Source organism: Schistocerca serialis, chromosome 2, assembly GCF_023864345.2.
Source record: "Schistocerca serialis cubense isolate TAMUIC-IGC-003099 chromosome 2, iqSchSeri2.2, whole genome shotgun sequence".
Taxonomy (NCBI): Eukaryota; Metazoa; Arthropoda; class Insecta; order Orthoptera; family Acrididae; genus Schistocerca; species Schistocerca serialis.
This window is the reverse complement of record NC_064639.1, coordinates 121,375,925-121,396,019: the sequence shown is the minus strand read 5'-3', so window position 1 is coordinate 121,396,019 and position 20,095 is coordinate 121,375,925.

Genomic DNA, 20,095 nt, shown 5'->3' with positions numbered 1-20,095 from the left:
TGCTAAGGGTTGTAAAACATCTTCCCCTTTTGAGAGAGTTTGTACTTTAAGTATTAATCTGGTTATGTGACTGGTACTAGAAGTGACGCTCTTGAATCACACGTGTTATTCAATGATGAACATACTTGTAAAAATCTTTTTCTTTCTTTGATTTTTTTTCTTCAAATATTGAGTGTAACTTCTAGCATCAACAGATCATACCATCTGAGACAATTTAATTATCATAGATGTCTTTCATTAATGAATGTGTGATATGACAAACTTTCAACTATTTCAAATGTTATCAGCCTCCATCATTAATGGAATAGACACAGGGAATCTAATTACCAAATCAGAAAACGTTTTAGTTAGATAATTTTTTGTTTGAATCAGGGAATATCATTTTTTGTGTTTTATTTACTATTCCTGTGTGATTCAAACACTTATTAATGCGAATGTGACAGAGTGCCAACAAAGAAAACTAATTCCCCTCTGTCAGATTCGAATTACACAACAACAACAAAATAAAAAACGTAAATGTTATTTTGCATTACAGTTATGTAATGCAAATCGATATTCAGCTTCTTCAGGGGTTGACAGATCACAAATCCACAAACAAAATCTAATTTAATGATGGCTAGTCGTCACACGTTATATTTCCATATTGCAAAATAGCTCCACATCGTCTCTCGCCACAGTTCCAAAGCTTTTGGGATAAAATTGTTATATAAGCGTATGCTAGGGTAGATATCAACATTAAAAATACCAAGCACTTTATGCAGTACTGAAATACTAATGTTTCCTGACTACGTCTTGCTAGCAACTGTCGTAATAACAATCTATTCACCTCAAGACATTACCTCGCTCAGCTGTGCCAAGTCAGCATCAATCTCCAAAAAGACATAAAGCTCACACTCAAGTACCTTAGAGTGAGCCTACAGTTCCACTAGCTTTACTTACAGGAAACAATCAGACCCTGACAATGTGACTCATGTATTCCCACACACCAGCAAATGAAATTTAATAGGTACTGCATAAGCAAACCCATTCCTTCAGTTTAATTATTAGCACTGTCGCTTAAATAGATCTCCCTAGTGAATGCTAAAGCACTCACGAGCTCACTTCTCTGATACCAAATACCCATTACCTATTTTCTTGTAATTCACCAGCGTCAGTGTGCTCATGTAGAACCTGCTAAACACAATCTCTTCATGCAGGTAGACTTACCACACTGAGACGATTAGCTCCTGACCAAGATTCTCCAAATAAGACGATATGTCTTGTGCCATGACCGACAGGGGGCTGACTATCTAGGGTAACTCTGGAAGAGTTGGACAATTTTATTTCTTCAGCACAAAATTTCTGTGATTTTCAACTTTTTTCACTTCCAGCGGCATGTTCATATACAGTATCATATAAACTTAGTGAAATACATTATTAAGGCAGTGCCACATAAGATACAAGAGATATGATAAAATGAAAATATATATAAGTGATCCATCTCATCCATACACCTATGGGTATGGGTGAAATGGACCAATGATGGGTCATTTAAAGATGGCTATACATGAGAAAAAGAATCAATTAAAATTTCATAATTTTTGTTTGGAACATGTTTTAATGAAGACAGAATTATATTCTTTAATGTTTCAGTCCAAACCAATTTCATCAGTTTATTATAACTCTTGATTGAACATTGGCTTTTCTGATGAGTTGTTGGTTTTATTCAAGCATCAGCAGCCTTTCTCTCACCTCAGCAGTTATACTTATTATCAAATGTTGACCGTCGTGAATAAGCAACATACAGAATTCAACTGTCATTTTTATTAGTTTCATAGTAGATTTCACCTCAGCCAATACGTGCATCTTCATCTCATTCATCAAAGTTGTTTTCGCAATCTTCTACAACGTCTGCACCTGATGAACATGGTGCACTATTTGCAGCATTTTTTTTTTTTAGCTTCTTATGTCTGTTTGCTTTTCACTAATATTTCCATTTGATGATCTTTTTATGCCATTTTTCCCTTTCTTTTCTTATCTCTCTTTTTCTTTGCAGTTAAATTATTTTTAAGCAGAGTTTAGCCCTTTGGATACAGTTGCTGTCTTCCTCTTTAAATTCATGGATTTATCAATAGGAGTAGTTTTGTCTGCTTTGGCTTACGAGTAGTCAGTTTTGAAGTGGTAATCTTGAAAGTTTTAGGTTCAGTAAGAGTGGAGTCCGAAGCTGTATCAGTGAAGGAATTTGACATGTGCACATAACTCTGCTCTTTTGATGTGCTTGGGATCAGTAGGTCTTTTGATGAGCTGTGAAGTGGTTCATTGGCCTGTGTGTGAGATTCTTCTCTTCCATTTGTTAGCAAAGGCATATCTTCCGAAAAATACGTATATTCTGAGACTAGGGCCATTTTCAGTGGGAATATTTCACATGCCTTGAAGCTAAGTTTGTGCTCCATGTCTCTCACATTAGAACAACTGGCCCATCTCTCGCGATTGTCTGGAAGAGACGGATCACTCCGACTTCTGGCAATGAACTCGGCGGCCATTTTAGGTTAGTTTCATGCCTACACATAGGGCAAGACCGCAGAACACAAACTGTTTAAATATTGTGCAACCTAAGCCTTAATATTTAAATCATGTAACTACACGATAAATCTTTTCAGCTTACCAGGACAGAAAATGTAATTTTTCTCCAGAGCTAACACGAAAATGACGACAACACTTTTGCATCGTATTTGTTCACAAAAGAGCTTCGTCGTAAGTAGCAGGTGCTGCTCTCCAGCGGCGCATATGTGAAATGCCACGGGTTCGTCTCACCCAGCTGTCCAGCTCTCCTGGACTTAACCCTATGTGAATCATAGCACGAAGCATACTTTGAGACAAACACGTAACGATTTTGTAGTTTTACATTAATAAAATCATTGCAAGTCCGTCGCAGCTTCATTTAGTGGCCAGATCGCGATACTGGTGGAAGATCTTTGGAATCACTCGCTCTGCTTTGCTGCATATCTGTCAACACACACCCAGCTCCATGCTGCTTTTCTACAAAAAACGACGATCCCTCAAACAACCATTCAAACAATATTTTACATGAATCGCTTTAGTTATTCGTGTTTTTTCACGTGACTTTGCAAAAGGTGGAGGCGGCAAGTAAACCACTTTCGTGAGGCAAAAACGTTTGTCACAGTAAGTGCTAATAAACACGGCTACTCTACAATATCTGATTACAGAAAATTATTTCATACATTTTTAGATCTGATCTCACACTGATTATACTCACTGCACAACACAGTTAAGGGATCACGTTTTCGAAACGCCGAAAGTGTCTCCCATTGCGACTTAGAAGGTTGAAATTTAGCTCAAATGTACCTGCCACTTGGCTAGGCGCAAACTGAGACGCGTGTGGCGCGGCGCAGCGCAGCGCGCATTTTTGTAACTACACAGGTTCAAATGGGACCGCGCAAATTGCGGCGCGACGCGACTGGGACGCGACACACGCCTGCACCAGTAGGTATTATTCCGGAGGTATGAGTTCAAATAGTTCAAATGGCTCTGAGCACTATGGGACTTAACATCTATGGTCATCAGTCCCCTAGAACTTAGAACTACTTAAACCTAACTAACCTAAGGACATCACACACATCCATGCCCGAGGCAGGATTCGAACCTGCGACCGTAGCGGTCACGCGGTTCCAGACTGTAGCGCCTAGAACTGCATGGCCACACCGGCCGGCGAGGTATGAGTATCCAGAAAGAATGCGATGATTAGATATATTTAATTTGTTGAAATGTATTGCTGGCAAAGGCAGATCTACTTTTATGACAATGTTTTTCGAACGACGTGACTCTACCTCTCAAAAAGTACACTTGGATAGCTTCCGCGTTCCTGTCGCGCGTATTATTCTCAGCTACTGACAATACACTTATCATTGTGTTGTGCGACGTATCAATATTTTGCTTTTCTCAGTAACAACTATTTTCTTCACGAATCACAAATCACCAGTTTTGTAAGCAGCAGGTGAGTAACCAGCGACTGGCATGTGCGTGTCATTCCACCTGAATGCTACGCTCGTCGTTATTTTAATACTGCTCAGATGAAGAAAAGGAATAAAATGCTTTGGTAAGTTTCCATTCCAATCGTTCAGTGTTAAAAATACGATGGGTTACGGGTATCCAACCAAAACTTCAACAGAAATGGCGATTTATTTTTGTGTGAATTGTTAACTTTTTCTCATTCGAAGAAGCATCATCATTTATGAGTAACAGCCACATTTCTCTTGTTAACAGGTTTAATTGTACATCTTTTGCCAAAACACAGTACAATTTGACCAAACTCATTTTTGCAGTAGCTGCTGTGACAGAATTCTGAAAGTGTGTCCAATTCAACAAGTAATTGGCGAACAGAGAGCTCCAAAGCTTACGAAAAACGTTATGACGATTTGCGATGATATAAGAGAAGAAATTTCATGTTTATTTTCATATTAGGAATCTATAGTTTCGCTAGCTGTCGACAACTCTCAAAAATTTAGTCACTAGAGTAAAAAAAAAAAAAAAAAAAAAAAAAAAAAAAAAAAAAAAAAAACAGAAACAACAACTTCTGATATATCGCCATAGATCAGAAAGTTCAGTGTGTTTACGTACTGCCAAAATACTCTCCTCCTTGTGTGCCCTCATTCGGCAAAATCTCCTTTCGGTGTGTTGAGCGGTTTAGGAGATAGGAGGGATTTTGTGAGTACATTATTCTCGAGGGCGTGAGATCGGCAGTGAACGCACTGCATAGGATCCATTCTCTCGAGATCGGAGACATACAGAGACCTCCTCCAAAGTCTAAAGAAAAACTCAATATGTTATCTGAAAATGTTCAAATGTGTGTGAATCCTAAGGGACCAAACTGCTGAGGTCATCGGTCCCTAGACTTATTCACTACTTTATACTAACTTAAACTAACTTATGCTAAGAACAACACACACACCCATTTATTTATTGCCAAATATAGACCTGTTACCTGATGTTTAAAACATGTCGTACATCTTACAATTTTCGTTTTTCATCTTTTTACAGTTTTCTTTTCTTTTGTTTTATCTACTACATTTACAAAGAATGATACTTTTCAAAATAACAATAAGGTTTAAATATAAATAAAATTTTCTTGTTTTTTAAGAAGAATATAAAATGATTATAGGATTGAGGAGAGATTTGTTAGTAGCCGGCCGGAGTGGCCGAGCGGTTAAAGGCGCTACAGTCTGGAGCCGCACGACCGCTACGGTCGCAGGTTCGAATCCTGCCTCGGGCATGGATGTGTGTGATGTCCTTAGGTTAGTTAGGTTTAAGTAGTTCTAAGTTCTAGGGGACTTATGACCACAGCAGTTGAGTCCCATAGTGCTCAGAGCCATTTTGAGAGATTTGTTAGTACCATTACCGAATGCGACTGACGGTCAATACCTCGGAATGGGTTCTTCGAGCCGTTGCATCCATGTACAGCATTTGGTAATTTCTTCGCTAGATCGCCAGCACGTTATGCTTATTTACTGTCGCATCCCGGCTTCCTCCCCATGTTCCTCCTCATTGTCACTGTTTTCGCTGTCACTGTGGGTATCTCTGTCCACCCTCTGGAGAGTGTTGTTACGTTGCACATAGGCATGTCTGTTATGACGTGTCCGCATGTACTCTTCATGTGTTGTTTTTGAAATACTGTTTGTCAGTGCGTTTAATTGTGCCCTTTGTTCTTCGTCTCTTTGCTGTGTATATACACTCCTGGAAATGGAAAAAAGAACACATTGACACCGGTGTGTCAGACCCACCATACTTGCTCCGGACACTGCGAGAGGGCTGTACAAGCAATGATCACACGCACGGCACAGCGGACACACCAGGAACCGCGGTGTTGGCCGTCGAATGGCGCTAGCTGCGCAGCATTTGTGCACCGCCGCCGTCAGTGTCAGCCAGTTTGCCGTGGCATATGGAGCTCCATCGCAGTCTTTAACACTGGCAGCATGCCGCGACAGCGTGGACGTGAACCGTATGTGCAGTTGACGGACTTTGAGCGAGGGCGTATAGTGGGCATGCGGGAGGCCGGGTGGACGTACCGCCGAATTGCTCAACACGTGGGGCGTGAGGTCTCCACAGTACATCGATGTTGTCGCCAGTGGTCGGCGGAAGGTGCACGTGCCCGTCGACCTGGGACCTGACCGCAGCGACGCACGGATGCACGCCAAGACCGTAGGATCCTACGCAGTGCCGTAGGGGACCGCACTGCCACTTCCCAGCAAATTAGGGACACTGTTGCTCCTGGGGTATCGGCGAGGACCATTCGCAACCGTCTCCATGAAGCTGGGCTACGGTCCCGCACACCGTTAGGCCGTCTTCCGCTCACGCCCCAACATCGTGCAGCCCGCCTCCAGTGGTGTCGCGACAGGCGTGAATGGCGGGACGAATGGAGACGTGTCGTCTTCAGCGATGAGAGTCACTTCTGCCTTGGTGCCAATGATGGTCGTATGCGTGTTTGGCGCCGTGCAGGTGAGCGCCACAATCAGGACTGCATACGACCGAGGCACACAGGGCCAACACCCGGCATCATGGTGTGGGGAGCGATCTCCTACACTGGCCGTACACCACTGGTGATCGTCGAGGGGACACTGAATAGTGCACGGTACATCCAAACCGTCATCGAACCCATCGTTCTACCATTCCTAGACCGGCAAGGGAACTTGCTGTTCCAACAGGACAATGCACGTCCGCATGTATCCCGTGCCACCCAACGTGCTCTAGAAGGTGTAAGTCAACTATCCTGGCCAGCAAGATCTCCGGATCTGTCCCCCATTGAGCATGTTTGGGACTGGATGAAGCGTCGTCTCACGCGGTCTGCACGTCCAGCACGAATGCTGGTCCAACTGAGGCGCCAGGTGGAAATGGCATGGCAAGCCGTTCCACAGGACTACATCCAGCATCTCTACGATCGTCTCCATGGGAGAATAGCAGCCTGCATTGCTGCGAAAGGTGAATATACACTGTACTAGTGCCGACATTGTGCATGCTCTGTTGCCTGTGTCTATGTGCCTGTGGTTCTGTCAGTGTGATCATGTGATGTATCTGACCCCAGGAATGTGTCAATAAAGTTTCCCCTTCCTGGGACAATGAATTCACGGTGTTCTTATTTCAATTTCCAGGAGTGTATTTATGTCTGTATCTGTGTAATATAAGTGTAGTGTATGTCTATTGTTAGCGTATTGCCCGCAGAAAAAGACAGTGTGTTCTGGGGAACCTTCTTCCCCCGCATGTGCATGTAGGTGTCTGCCTCAGACTCACGCGGTTTAAGTGCGTGGGATAAGGTCCGTGCCCGGTTAAGAAATGTACCATACCGCGGCTGGGATCGATATGTCTCATTCTTAACCGCTCCCTTATGTCAGGGAGGAAGTCGTGCAGCCTACGTCCCTTATCACTTACATCCCACTCACCCTGCAACGTATCCAAACGCCAACTTTTAAGATGACGGCACACCGGTTATTATGGGTACGTTATCTAGTCTCCCCTACGTGTAACCAACACCTTGCAGCTCTGTATTTGATCGTGATATCTATGGGGCATATTCCGAGCACCACAAACAGCGCATCCGCTGAGGTGGTACCGAACTCTCCAGATAGCCTAAGTAGGACACTTCTCTGCCCTCGCCTGACCGATGCTTTGTTGGTGACCACGTTCAGTCTTTTGTGTCCACGTGCTAGCTGCGAAGCTGAGTACTGATTCGAAGAGCGCACAGTGGTATGTCCGTACGACTGTCTACCAGTCTGTACTGTTTTGAACTTAGCCTTACCAGTTTGTGTAGTATTTTTTCTGCTTTGTCTGTTTTTAGCCTTATGTGTTCGTGGAAATTCAGTTTTTCATCTATGTGTACCCCAAGATAGCGCGTAACGTGTGCTCGTTTGATGTTTGAGTTACCAATTTTAACCGAAGGATTCCTTTGGAGTGATCCTTTCAGTAAAGTGTATGTTGTTTTGTTTTCGGCTATCCTGAGTTTGTTGTTGTGACACCACTGAGTAATTGTAGTATCCCACTGGCTTTCTCTTCTAGATGGGCTCTGTTGTTTGCAGTGACTACAACCAATAGGTCATCTGCGTAGGCGACAGTTTCGTCTGACCTGTCATCCCCATCCAGAAGTTGTAGGAAGGGTTCGATTGTTATGTCCCTGAAGGTGGGGCTGCAGATCGACCCTTGAGGACAGCCTTTGGTAATTCTTTTAATTACTTTTCGGCTGTCCATCTGCCATTCGACTACTCGGGCTTTACAGTAGTCTAGAAAACTGTTGTACAGTGACTGCAGTACCTCCAGATTCCTTAGCCTCTGAAACAGTGCGGGTCACCAGAGATTATCAAATGCTTCGGCAATGTCAATCATTATTGCCATGGCGTATATTTGTTTTGTGGTGTTAACTATGTGCAGGGTCTGGTTGATGGCATCATCTAATGATCTGCCAGTTCTAAAGCCGAATTGGTGTTGGCTCATACCCCTGAGAGCTCTGTGTGTTGCAGGCGCTTACATAATAGCTTCTCCTGAATCTTTACTAGGGTGTTTATTAGGAATATTGGCCTTTAAATATTTGGATCTGAACGATTCCTGTCCGCTGATTTCTTAATAATGACTGCTTTGGAGGCTTTCAATATTGTAGGTACTGTGCCCAGCCGTGAGGCATCGTTCAGTAACGTTGTTAGGAATGGGGTGATCTGCGGTACTAGTTTTTTCAATGTTTCCGAGTGTATACCATCTGGTCCAGGTGCTTTCTTGTTTCTTAGCTCTGAGATTGCCAGCGCAACCTCTTCTTGCGCAAAAGGGCAGGCGACAGTTGCAGTGCTGCATGGTGTGTGTAGGTTTTCTCTTAGTGTTGGATGATGTCTGTATCGATAACGTCGCCAGAGAGCAGTTTATACAGCAGAAACTCCACTGTATTCCTCCATCCCGTCGTCATCGTGCCGTCATCCTGCCTTAGCGTTCCCAGAACTAGTGGGGTTTTTATCTTCTCTGTCAGTATTTTGCATGGTGCCCCCCATATATTTTGCCCTGTTTGTGTTGTTACAAATAGCTCCCATTGTTGTCTACGCGTGCTGTATAGGGTCTGTCTATAAAGTCTTGTGCATGCCTATATGCTTCAAGTCTTATTCGGCTGTCCCTATTTGCTATCGCCCTTTGATATAATTTTCGTTTGCGTCTTGCATCTTGCTTGAGCCTCGTGAGTTCGTTGGTCCATGGTACTGGTGAGCATTTTGGGTTTTTTGCCGTCGGTATTGAAGTGTTTTGTGCATGTTGTAGTACCTGGGTTAACTTGTGTGCTCTATAATAGATACTTCCGTTGATGTTTTCTAGATCGCGTTGTTGGATACTTTCCGTTAATTTGTTCCATTCTGCTTTGTGCAACAACAAGTGTCTGGTGTGTGATTTGGTCATTGCGTTCTGAGTGTGAGTTAGTGTGTATATTGTGACATTGCGATCACTACTGGTTATGTTGTCGTGTACAGTCTAGTTTGTTATGTATGCCATTGCTGCATTATTTGCTAGCGTAAAGTCGATATTACGATATACGTTGGTATAGGTCCTTCCGTATTCATTACATGTAATTGTGTTTCTTGTATTAGGTCGTTGATTATGCGTCCTCTGTCATCTGTTCTGTCTGAGTTCCAGAGGGTCGATCTGGAATTAATGTCAGCACTTATCACTAATTTTTTGTCTCTGGCAGCCATCACTAGGTCTCTGATGTAGTCTGCGTACGGCTGTATTTGGTAGCTGTATTGGGCGTACATGGGTGCAATAACCCATGTGACGTTCCCATTAGCTATCTCTATGGTAACCAAGTGGTGATTGCATAACTATGTTAGCTTAATTATAAGTTCTATTTAGAATTACTATTGCAGCCTTACAGTCATTGCTGCCTGTTATTGTGGTAGCATGTTTTGGTAGACATATCAGTTGCCCATTTCTATAGTAAGCTTCTTGTAAGCACATGATGTCTGCCTGCAAGTCTTGTGCTATTTTAGGGATTTCCGCGCTGAGTGTCGTACTGTTTTTTTGTATTATGTTGTAAGATACTCATTTTTTGTGAATGTGTTCTGGGTGTTTCACGTGTACAAAACATTTACTGCCAGTCTGTGAGTAATCGAAATACGGTCGTCCGTGTGCTCTTAAATGATCTATATATATTTTGTCCAAGTCGAATGATTCAGACCTGCGTAGGCATACCTGGAGCATGAGGTCGAACATCGGCTCTGCCGATTTGGGAATATTTTCTGTCCTTAGGATGATTCTGTCTGTTTGCTCAGTTACTGGAAAACAGAGAGAATCTCCCTTTGAATGGCACAATCTAAGTAGCATTCGCTGCGCTGTCTGCAGTATCTCTGTTTTCTCTAGCCTACTTAAAAGTAAGTTAAATTCTAAATTACCATAATTAGGTGTAGCTAGTTTGCTGTTGGTGCTGGTTTCTGTTGCGGTCTCTGAGGTGGTACTAGACTGATTGTGGATTGGTGTTGGCCGCTGATTGGGAGACATTTTAAGATCTCTTTGGGATGTCACACGGTTACATTTCGTTATGTCACACGCTTCTTCAATGCTTTTTGCCTTCAGACGTTTTTCACTGGTGTTGATGGTGCTTGCTGGTGTGGTGTCGGCGATGGTGGTGATTTGTGTGGGACTGGCTGTATGTGTTGTGTTGTCTTTGTTGATGTTTGGAATGGAGGTTGTTTCTAGACGCACGTTGACATCGTTACAAATGTCACGTCTCTCCCTCAGACTTATCCTCATCTAATTTGTCTACTTTTATGAGTCTGGGTCCGGTAGTTCTGAGTTTTGTATTGCTCTGTGGCCGGATTGTTTCGATGTGTATTGCTTCAGGGTCTACGTGCCTGTCTGTTACTTGTTCCTTTTTCCCGGAGTGAAGAGTGCCTCCCGAGACAAATTTGACTGGTTTGATGTACAGTTCACATTTACTTGTGTCGTAGAGTTTTCCATGATTCTGGTTTGTGTTCATCTTGTGTATGTGCGATGTGATGTACTTCCGTTGGGAGAAATTGTGAAGGAGTATGCCGGTTTTATTTGTACATTTTCTTGTGCACAATATATGTAAGCTCATCTTCCAACTCATCTATCCTCTGCATTAACGTTATTTGGTAGTTTATCCAGTGGTTTAATTGTCTTTTAATTTGCTTTGCCACTTCGTAGTGGATGGAACCACCGATTGTCATGTCATCTATACAGGGTGGTCCAGTGATCAAGGCCGGGCCAAATATCTCACGAAATAAGCGTCAAACGAAAAAACTACAAAGAACGAAACTTGTCTAGCTTGAAGGGGGAAACCAGATGGCGTTATGATTGGCCCGCTAGATGGCGCAGCCATAGGTCAAACAGATATCAGCTGCGTTTTTTATATAGGAACCCCCATTTTTTATTACATATTCGTGTAGTACATAAAGAAATACGAATGTTTTAGTTGGACCACTTCTTTCGCTTTGTGATAGATGGCGCTGTAATAATAACAAACATATGGCTCACAATTTTAGACGAACAGTTGGTAATAGGTAGGTTTTTTAAATTAAAATACAAAACGTAGTTACGTTTGAACATTTTATTTCGGTTGTTCCAATGTTATACATGCACCTTTGTGAACTTATCATTTCTGAGAACGCATGCTGTTACAGCGTGATTACATGTAAATACCACATTAATGCAATAAATGCTCAAAATGATGTCCGTCAATCTCAATGCATCTGGCAACACGTGTAACGACATTCCTCTCAACAGCGAGTAGTTTGCCTTCCGTAATGTTCGCACATGCATTGACAATGCGCTGTGCGGCTGATCCTGGCGGAGGTTCGAGTCCTCCCTCGGGCATGGGTGTGTGTGTTTGTCCTTAGGATAATTTAGGTTAAGTAGTGTGTAAGCTTAGGGACTGATGACCTTAGCAGTTAAGTCCCATAAGATTTCACACACATTTAAACATTTGAACAATGCGCTGACGCATGTTGTCAGGCGTTGTCGGTGGATCACGATAGCAAATATACTTCAACTTTCGCCACAGAAAGAAACCCGGGGACGTCAGATACGGTGAACGTGCGGGCCATGGTATGGTGCTTCGACGACCACTCCACCTGTCATGAAATATGCTATTCAATACCGCTTCATCAGCACGCGAGCTATATGCCGGACATCCATCATGTTGGAAGTACATAGCCATTCTGTCATGCAGTGAAACATCTTGTAGTAACATCGCTAGAACATCATGTAGGAAATCAGCATACATTGCACCATTTAGACTGCCACCGATATAATGGGGGCCAATTATCCTTCCTCCCATAATGCCGCACCATACATTAACCCGCCAAGGTCACTGATGTTCCACTTGTCGCGGCCATCGTGGGTTTTCCGTTGCCCAATAGTGCATATTATGCCGGTTTACGTTACCGCTGTTGGTGAATGACGCTTCGCCGCTAAATACAGCGTGCAAAAAATCTGTCATCATCCCGTAATTTCTCTTGTGCCCAGTGGCAGGACTGTACACTACGTTCACAGTCGTCGCCATGCAATTCCTGCTCCATAGAAATATGGTACGGGTGCAATTGATGTTGATGTAGCATTCTCAACACCGACGTTCTTGAGATTCCCGATTCTCGCGCAATTTGTCTGCTACTGATGTGCGGATTAGCCGCGACAGCAGCTAAAACAACTACTTGGGCATCATCATTTGTTGCAGGACATAGTTGACGTTTCACATGTGGCTGAACACTTCCTGTATCCTTAAATAACGTAACTATCCGGCGAACGGTCCGGACACTTGGATGATGTCGTCCAGGATACCAAGCAGCATACATAGCACACGCCCTGGGCATTTTGGTCACAATAGCCGTACATCAATACGATATCGACCTTTGCCGCAATTGGTAAACGGTCCATTTTAACACGGGTAATGTATCACGAAGCAAATACCGTCCTCACTGGCGGAATGTTACGTGATACCACGTAATTATACGTTTATGACTGTTACAGCGCCATCTATCACAAAGCGAAAAAGTGGTCCAACTAAAACATTCATATTTCTTTACGTATTACACGAATATGTAATAAAAATGGGGGTTCCTACTTTAAAAAAACGCAGTTAATATCCGTTTGACCTATGGCAGCGCCATCTGGTTTCCCCCTTCAAGCTAGACGAGTTTCGTTCATTGTAGTTTTTTCGTTTGATGCTTATTTCGTGAGATACTTGGCTCGGTCACTATCAATGGACCACCCTGTATATTCTATCGTATAAATTCAGCTATCTTGTAAAGTCGTTGAGTGTGTTAGGGGCGGGAATGGGTTCATTATCGTCGTAATTCTCCGGCAGAAGATTCATTTGTCTTCTCCAGGAAATTGCTCTTTGGTAGCTCCTCTGTAATGTCGACGGTGATTTGTATTTATGTGTTTTGGGTGATTGGCTTTGGATGTTCGTGTTTCTTGTGTATGTGCTGATTTTAGCTGCCATAGTCTATACTGTCCAGGAGCTGGTCATGCAATTGTTTATAGGTCTGACAATCACCTCCTTTTCGTTTTATTGCAGACGCGGCCTTTGTATTTGCAGGGGATGCAGGCGCAAAGAGCGGACGTGTACTCACTGCGCTTGTGCCCTCGGTTGCCGCACTTGTCACACGTAACGTCGGCCTTTCTGCAGGTTTTAGTCGTATGTCCTCGGTCACAACACTTAAAACACTAGTTTACTACTGTTTAGTCTTTCACATAAAGTGATTCAAAGTCTATGTAGAATCTGTGTCTTCGTGTAAGGACTCTGTACAGGTGTAGGCTCACCTGCAATATCTGGTGACTGAAATCCTTTCCGTTAGGCCCTGTTTTAAACATTCTTTTGACTTCTTTCGTGGTGTCACCGCTTAGATTCTGCTCGTAAAGGCTTTCTAGGAACTCCTCGTCGGTAAGTGTATCTGGCACGAGATATACTGCCACGAGTGGCTTGCGTTTTCGCGGTCCTTCACAGACAATGGTGTGCAGGTCTTCAGTCTTTTCTATTATTTTTCGACAATCCTCCTGTGTTTCCGTTTCCACTATAACTGCAGTCTGAGTGGTTCTGATTGTTTTATATGTATATTTTCTTTCCTCGGATTTCTTGGTGATTGTCTGTCGAACAGCTTTGGCGTCTTGATTTGCTGTCGACTTGATATATAGGGTTGTGGCCTGTTTTGTTTTAGCCTGTTCTATTCTTCGAGCCTCTTTGGTTTTGGGCTCTGTTGTTAAGGCGGCAGCATATGTCAGTGTCTGTGCTTGTTGTGTGACTTTATTAGTTACTTCTCTAATTTGTTGTTGCAAGGATTGGTTCGCTACACTCAATTCCCTATTTTCCTCCTCTAATTTCTCAGCCTTCTCTCGCAAAGTTTGTATTCTACATCTACATCCATACCCCGCTAGCCACCTGACGGTGCGTGGCGGAGGGTATCTTGAGTACCTCTATCGGTTCTCCCTTCTATTCCAGTCTCGTATTGTTCGTGGAAAGAAGGATTGTCGGTATGCCTTTTGACTCCTCGGTGAAGGTATGTTCTCGAAACTTCAACAAAGGCCCGTACCGAGCTACTGAGCGTCTCTCCTGCAGAGTCTTCCACTGGAGTTTATCTATCATCTCCGTAACGTTTTCGCGACCAGCAAACGATCCCGTAACGTAGCGCGCTTCTGTCCGTTGGATCTCTCTGTCTCTTCTATCAACCCTATCTGGTACGGATCCCACACTGCTGAGCAGTATTCAAGCAGTGGGCGAACAAGCGGACTGTAACCAGCTTCATTTGTTTTCGGATTGCATTTCCTTAGGATTCATCCAATGAATCTCAGTCTGGCATCTGCTTTACCGACGATCAACTTTATATGATCTTTCCATTTTAAATCACTCCTAATGCGTACTCCCAGATAATTCATGGAATTAACTGCTTCCAGTTGCTGACCTATATTGTAGCTAAATGATATGGGCTCTTTCTTTCTATGTATTCGCAGCACATTACACTTGTCTACATTGAGATTCAATTGCCATTCCTGCACCATGCGTCATTTCGCTGCAGATCCTCCTGCATTTCAGTACAATTTTCCATTGTTAGAACCTCTCGATACACCACAGCATCATCTGCAAAAAGCCTCAGTGAACTTCCGATGTCATCCACAAGGTCATTTACGTATATTGTGAATAGCAACGGTCCTACGACACTCCCCTGCAGCACACCTGACATCACTGTTACTTCGGAAGACTACTCTCCATTGAGAATGACATGCTGCGTTCTGTTATCTAGGAACTCTTCAATCCAGTCAAACAATTGATCTGATAGTCCATATGCTCTTACTTTTTTCATTAAACGACTGTGGGGACCTGTATCGAAAGCCTTGCGGAAGTCAAGGAACACAGCATCTACCTGGGAACCGGTGTCTATGGCCCTCTGAGTCTCGTGGACGAATAGCGCGAGCTGGGTTTCACACGATCATCTTTTTCGAAACCCATGCTGCTTCCTACAGAGTAGATTTCTAGTATCCAGAAAAGTCATTATACGCGAACATAGTACGTGTTCCAAAATTCTACAACTGATCGACGTTAGAGGTATAGGTCTATCTGTAAGTCTTTGACTGGATTCGAGGCTCTCTGTAGTTCAAGTCTTAATCGCCTATTTTCATCGCTTAGGCGGGACAGTTTAGCTTCAAGGCTAGTTATTTGGAAAGCTAAGGGAAACACTTTGTCTCTAATGATGGTTAACAGAACAGACGAAACATGCTTAGCTTTTAACTATGCTCCTATTTCGCTCAATATTTTGTCTATGGCTGCTATCTTTTGACTGGGGGACAATGGCACAAGTTCTTCCTCCGTGTGTTCCATTCTGGGTGTGACGTTGATGGCTCGAGCTAGCGTCTTACCCCACGCTTTCCTTCTTCCGTCGGCCTCTGGCGTGGTGGTGTCGCTGCTTCGTCGGCTGGAGTCGAACGTAGGCAGGCGGTCGTTTATCAACAGCAGGCAACACAGCTGGTGGCCGCTACTGCTGACGACGGCGGGGCACGGGGCAGCCGGTGGCCGCCGCCGAAGCGTCGGATTCATGGAGGTAGAATAAGGGGAGATGGCGCTAAAGACATACGCTGTACATTGTTTTGAAGCCTGTGGGCGGGGTCTCCCGCCATCTTGGATCCCCCAAAACATTAGCAGACGCGTGTTTACAGTTGCTTCTTGTTCGTTATTTCTGTCGTGTACACACGATATTTCTTTTATATAGTAAATGTTACACTGTTTTACTAAACAACACAGTCTAAGGAACGCAACTTCAAACGTTTTTCTGGTCTTAAATGCGTATTCGATACAGTAATATGACACGAAAATATGACACTTCTGGCCTCAGTACTTTAATTCCTTTTTGTTTATACACTTCGAATAACCGAGAAGAGAAGTATGTGCTATGAAAAGCGTGCTTTTGCAATCCATTTCTATTCACTTTCATTGTGTTTGTGTCGATAATTGATAAAGCCAGAACTCCAAAATCAGTGATCGATAGTTTAGAGGCACCTATTTGTATTCGTCGCTTTTTCAAGTCAAATGCAAATTTTAAGTGTTCAAGTGCGCAAGAAACTTACCTTATTTCCTTTGGTGTCCCGTAGATATATGCAGGGATGATATAAACAAGCCAGCTGTCATGTCAACAAAGTGAAAGATTCGAAATTACGAAGGAAAAGAACTGAAGTTAAGCTTCTCAGGTCCATTGTAGTTTACACATCTGCTTTGTTTTAAAATTGTACCTACCAATTGACATTCAGTGTGGCAGATAACAGCAGTTTACAGGGTAACACGGCAGCACAGTGATTAATGCAATGATATAGGTAGCCTGGACTTAGATAGGGAACTTTGCTTTAACAAATATGTAAAGCTTTAAGTACTTATAATTCAATCACTGTAACAGGCGTTCACCCAGAGAGCTCTTCGCGTTGGACTGGTAGGAAATCTAAAGTCAAATCACAGAAATAAAACCATACAGTAAAACTTTATAGTGCATCAGAATATCAAGTATAGATAAGAAAATAGCGCTTAAATAAGTCCAATTACGAATGAAATGTGTTTTGTTTACACTTTAGACTACAATCAGAATGATTAGTACACCCGTAAGCGACGCAAGCCGGCATTTTTTTTTTTTTATCAAAACACTTTACGACTACACGGAATCAAACGACCAGAAGCGAACGTGTCCTATATCATGATGTGCTTTGCTGTACAAATTGTATGATCTACAGGACCAATAATAAATCAAATCAAATCAAATGTTTCGGGGTAGTTAACATGGCAGACCTTCAGTTGGGTCGACTTCAAGTTTGTGAAGTCATGACAACTCCTCTTATTTTTACCTCCATGGTCGGATTCCGCTGCCATAGAGTAAATATCTCTGGAGTGAGCATTCACATGCACAGGACAGATTTTGTGTTGCCAACATACATTGCCGGCCTGGTCACGTGATCTCAGGACGTCGTGTGTTTGTCCGTATAGCGCCCTATATATTTAGAATGTCACTACATCTATTTACAGACGGATTCTTTTCGTACGTGTCGTTGATTATTTATATATGTTGCGCAGACATTTTAACAGTATCCATTTGATACCGGGAATAAACCAGCTACGTAACTTTTAAGGGCAAGTGATATTACATTCAGCTTCTTTGCGATAGGTGTCACAGTTCAGATGAACTCGATTTTTGGTAGTTTTCGGTATGATACGGCACTTTATAGTATTACAGAGCCTGACGTACATTTTTGCAGTGATGGTCTTGCAAAACGACTTGACAGTACGCTAGTACTTTTGCAAGTATCCGAAAAACACCGAATTTGCCACACATTAGCGATCATATCCCTGCTAATTCGTCCTTTTTTCTTGTATTTCTGCGTATTTATTTTCTCGTTTTTGCAACCTAAAGCACAATTTTTCTTACTGGTGGCACTTTGAGGCATTTATTTAACGCATTTTAAGTACTTGCTCCCAGCTTATTAAATAAATAGTAGACTGAGTAATCTATATACATAATCGACAAGTCACTGATAAATGCGTGGAGGATAGTATTTACTGAAACAACTAACCATTCCCTTTCCTGTTCCTCTAGCAAATTTACGAGAGGAAGCGATTGTTTTTAAGCTTTTGTACGAGCCGTAATATCTGTTATATAGTCATAAAATCGTAGAAAAATAGGTCTACAGAATCAAGCCTTAATTATACGGCGTCTCGAAATTTTTAAACATATACAGTGTCTCTTACTAATGTGATATCTATAATTAGAGCTACATGGTATGTACCCATGAAAAGTTACTATCCCTCCTTTCACATATTTTTTTTGCATCCGTAGCAACAACAGTAATTCACCCTCGCTATTACACTATCAACAAACGGTGAAACACAACAAAAACTCTTGATATTATAAACTTCAAACGCTGCAGAAAGCACACACGCACAGCGAAGTCCCGAAAACACGTGACAATCCTGGTTTAATGTTGACAACATGCGCAGAACGCAATGCTCACTCCAGAGATATTTACTCTATGTCCGCTGCCACAGATGAGGTGTCGCAGCGCAAGGCGCTGGGTGCTGACACGGGAGAACCGGCGCGGCTGACTGGCGAAACCGACACGCGCTCGTTCAGCGGGAGGGCGACGGCCTCTCCGTCGACGCGTAGCACACGACGAACGCACTAGAAGCACTTTAATCACTCTCTCTGTTTTATTTACAGTACTTAATGAGTGAACGAGAACGGACTATGTAAGATAACACTCCCGGTACCCGAGAATTAAATACCAGTGTCCAGAATCAAATTTTTACCGAGAAAATCTGCATCTGAATGTGGAGCCACATCACACTGTAACCGACTCGGCGGCCATCTTGCCAGGGAGTACGGGAACGTCCGGCGAGAGGGGCCGCGCAGTCCGTGACACGGCGCCTCAAACCGCACGGCCACTCCGTGCGGCCAATATGTTATGTAAGTTTCATACGCAGCAACGTGTGGTGTAATAAGCACCAAACGCAATTTTGCGTAGTGTCTTACTAAAATGTATGTATCACAGTAAGTGCGACCATTAGCGAAATCTACATCTACATCCATACTCCGCAAGCCACCTGACGGTGTGTGGCGGAGAGTACCTTGAGTACCTCTATCGGTTCTCCTTTCTGTTCCATTCTCGTATTGTTCGTGGCAAGAAGGATTGTCGGTATACCTCTGTGTGGGCTCTAATTTCTCTGATTTTATCCTCGTGGTCTCTTCGCGAGATATACGTAGGAGGGAGCAATATACTGCTTGACTCCTCGGTGAAGGTATGTTCTCGAAACTTCAACAAAAGCCCGTACCAATCTACTAAGCGCCTCCCCTGCAAAGTCTTCCACTGGAGTTTGTCTGTCATCTCCGTAACGCTTTAGCGATTACTAAATGATCCTGTAACGAAGCGCGCTGCTCTCCGTTGGATCTTCTCTATCTCTTCTATCAACCCTATCTGGTACGGATCCCACACTGCTGAGCAGTATTCAAGCAGTGGGCGAACAAGCGTACTGTAACCCACCTCCTTTGTTTTCGGATTGCATTTCCTTTGGATTCTTCCAATGAATCTCAGTCTGGCATCTGCCTTACCGACGATCAACTTTATATGATCATTCCATTTTAAATCATTCCTAATGCGTACTCCCAGATAATTTATGAAATTAACTGCTTCCAGTTGCTGACCTGCTATATTGTAGCTAAATGATAAGGGATCTTTCTTTCTATGTATTCGCAGCACATTACACTTGTCTACATTGAGATTCAATTGCCATTCCCTGCACCATGCGTCAATTCGCTGCAGATCCTCCTGCATTTCGGCACAATTTTCCATTGTTACAACCTCTCGATATACGACAGCATCATCCGCAAAAACCCGCAGCGAACTTCCGATGTCATCCACAAGGTCATTGATGTATATTGTGAATAGCAACGGTCCTACGACACTCCCCTGCGACACACCTGAAATCACTCTTACTTCGGATGACTTCTCTCCATTGAGAATGACATGCTGCGTTCTGTTATCTAGGAACTCTTTAATCCAATCACACAATTGGTCTGATAGTCCATATGCTCTTACTTTGTTC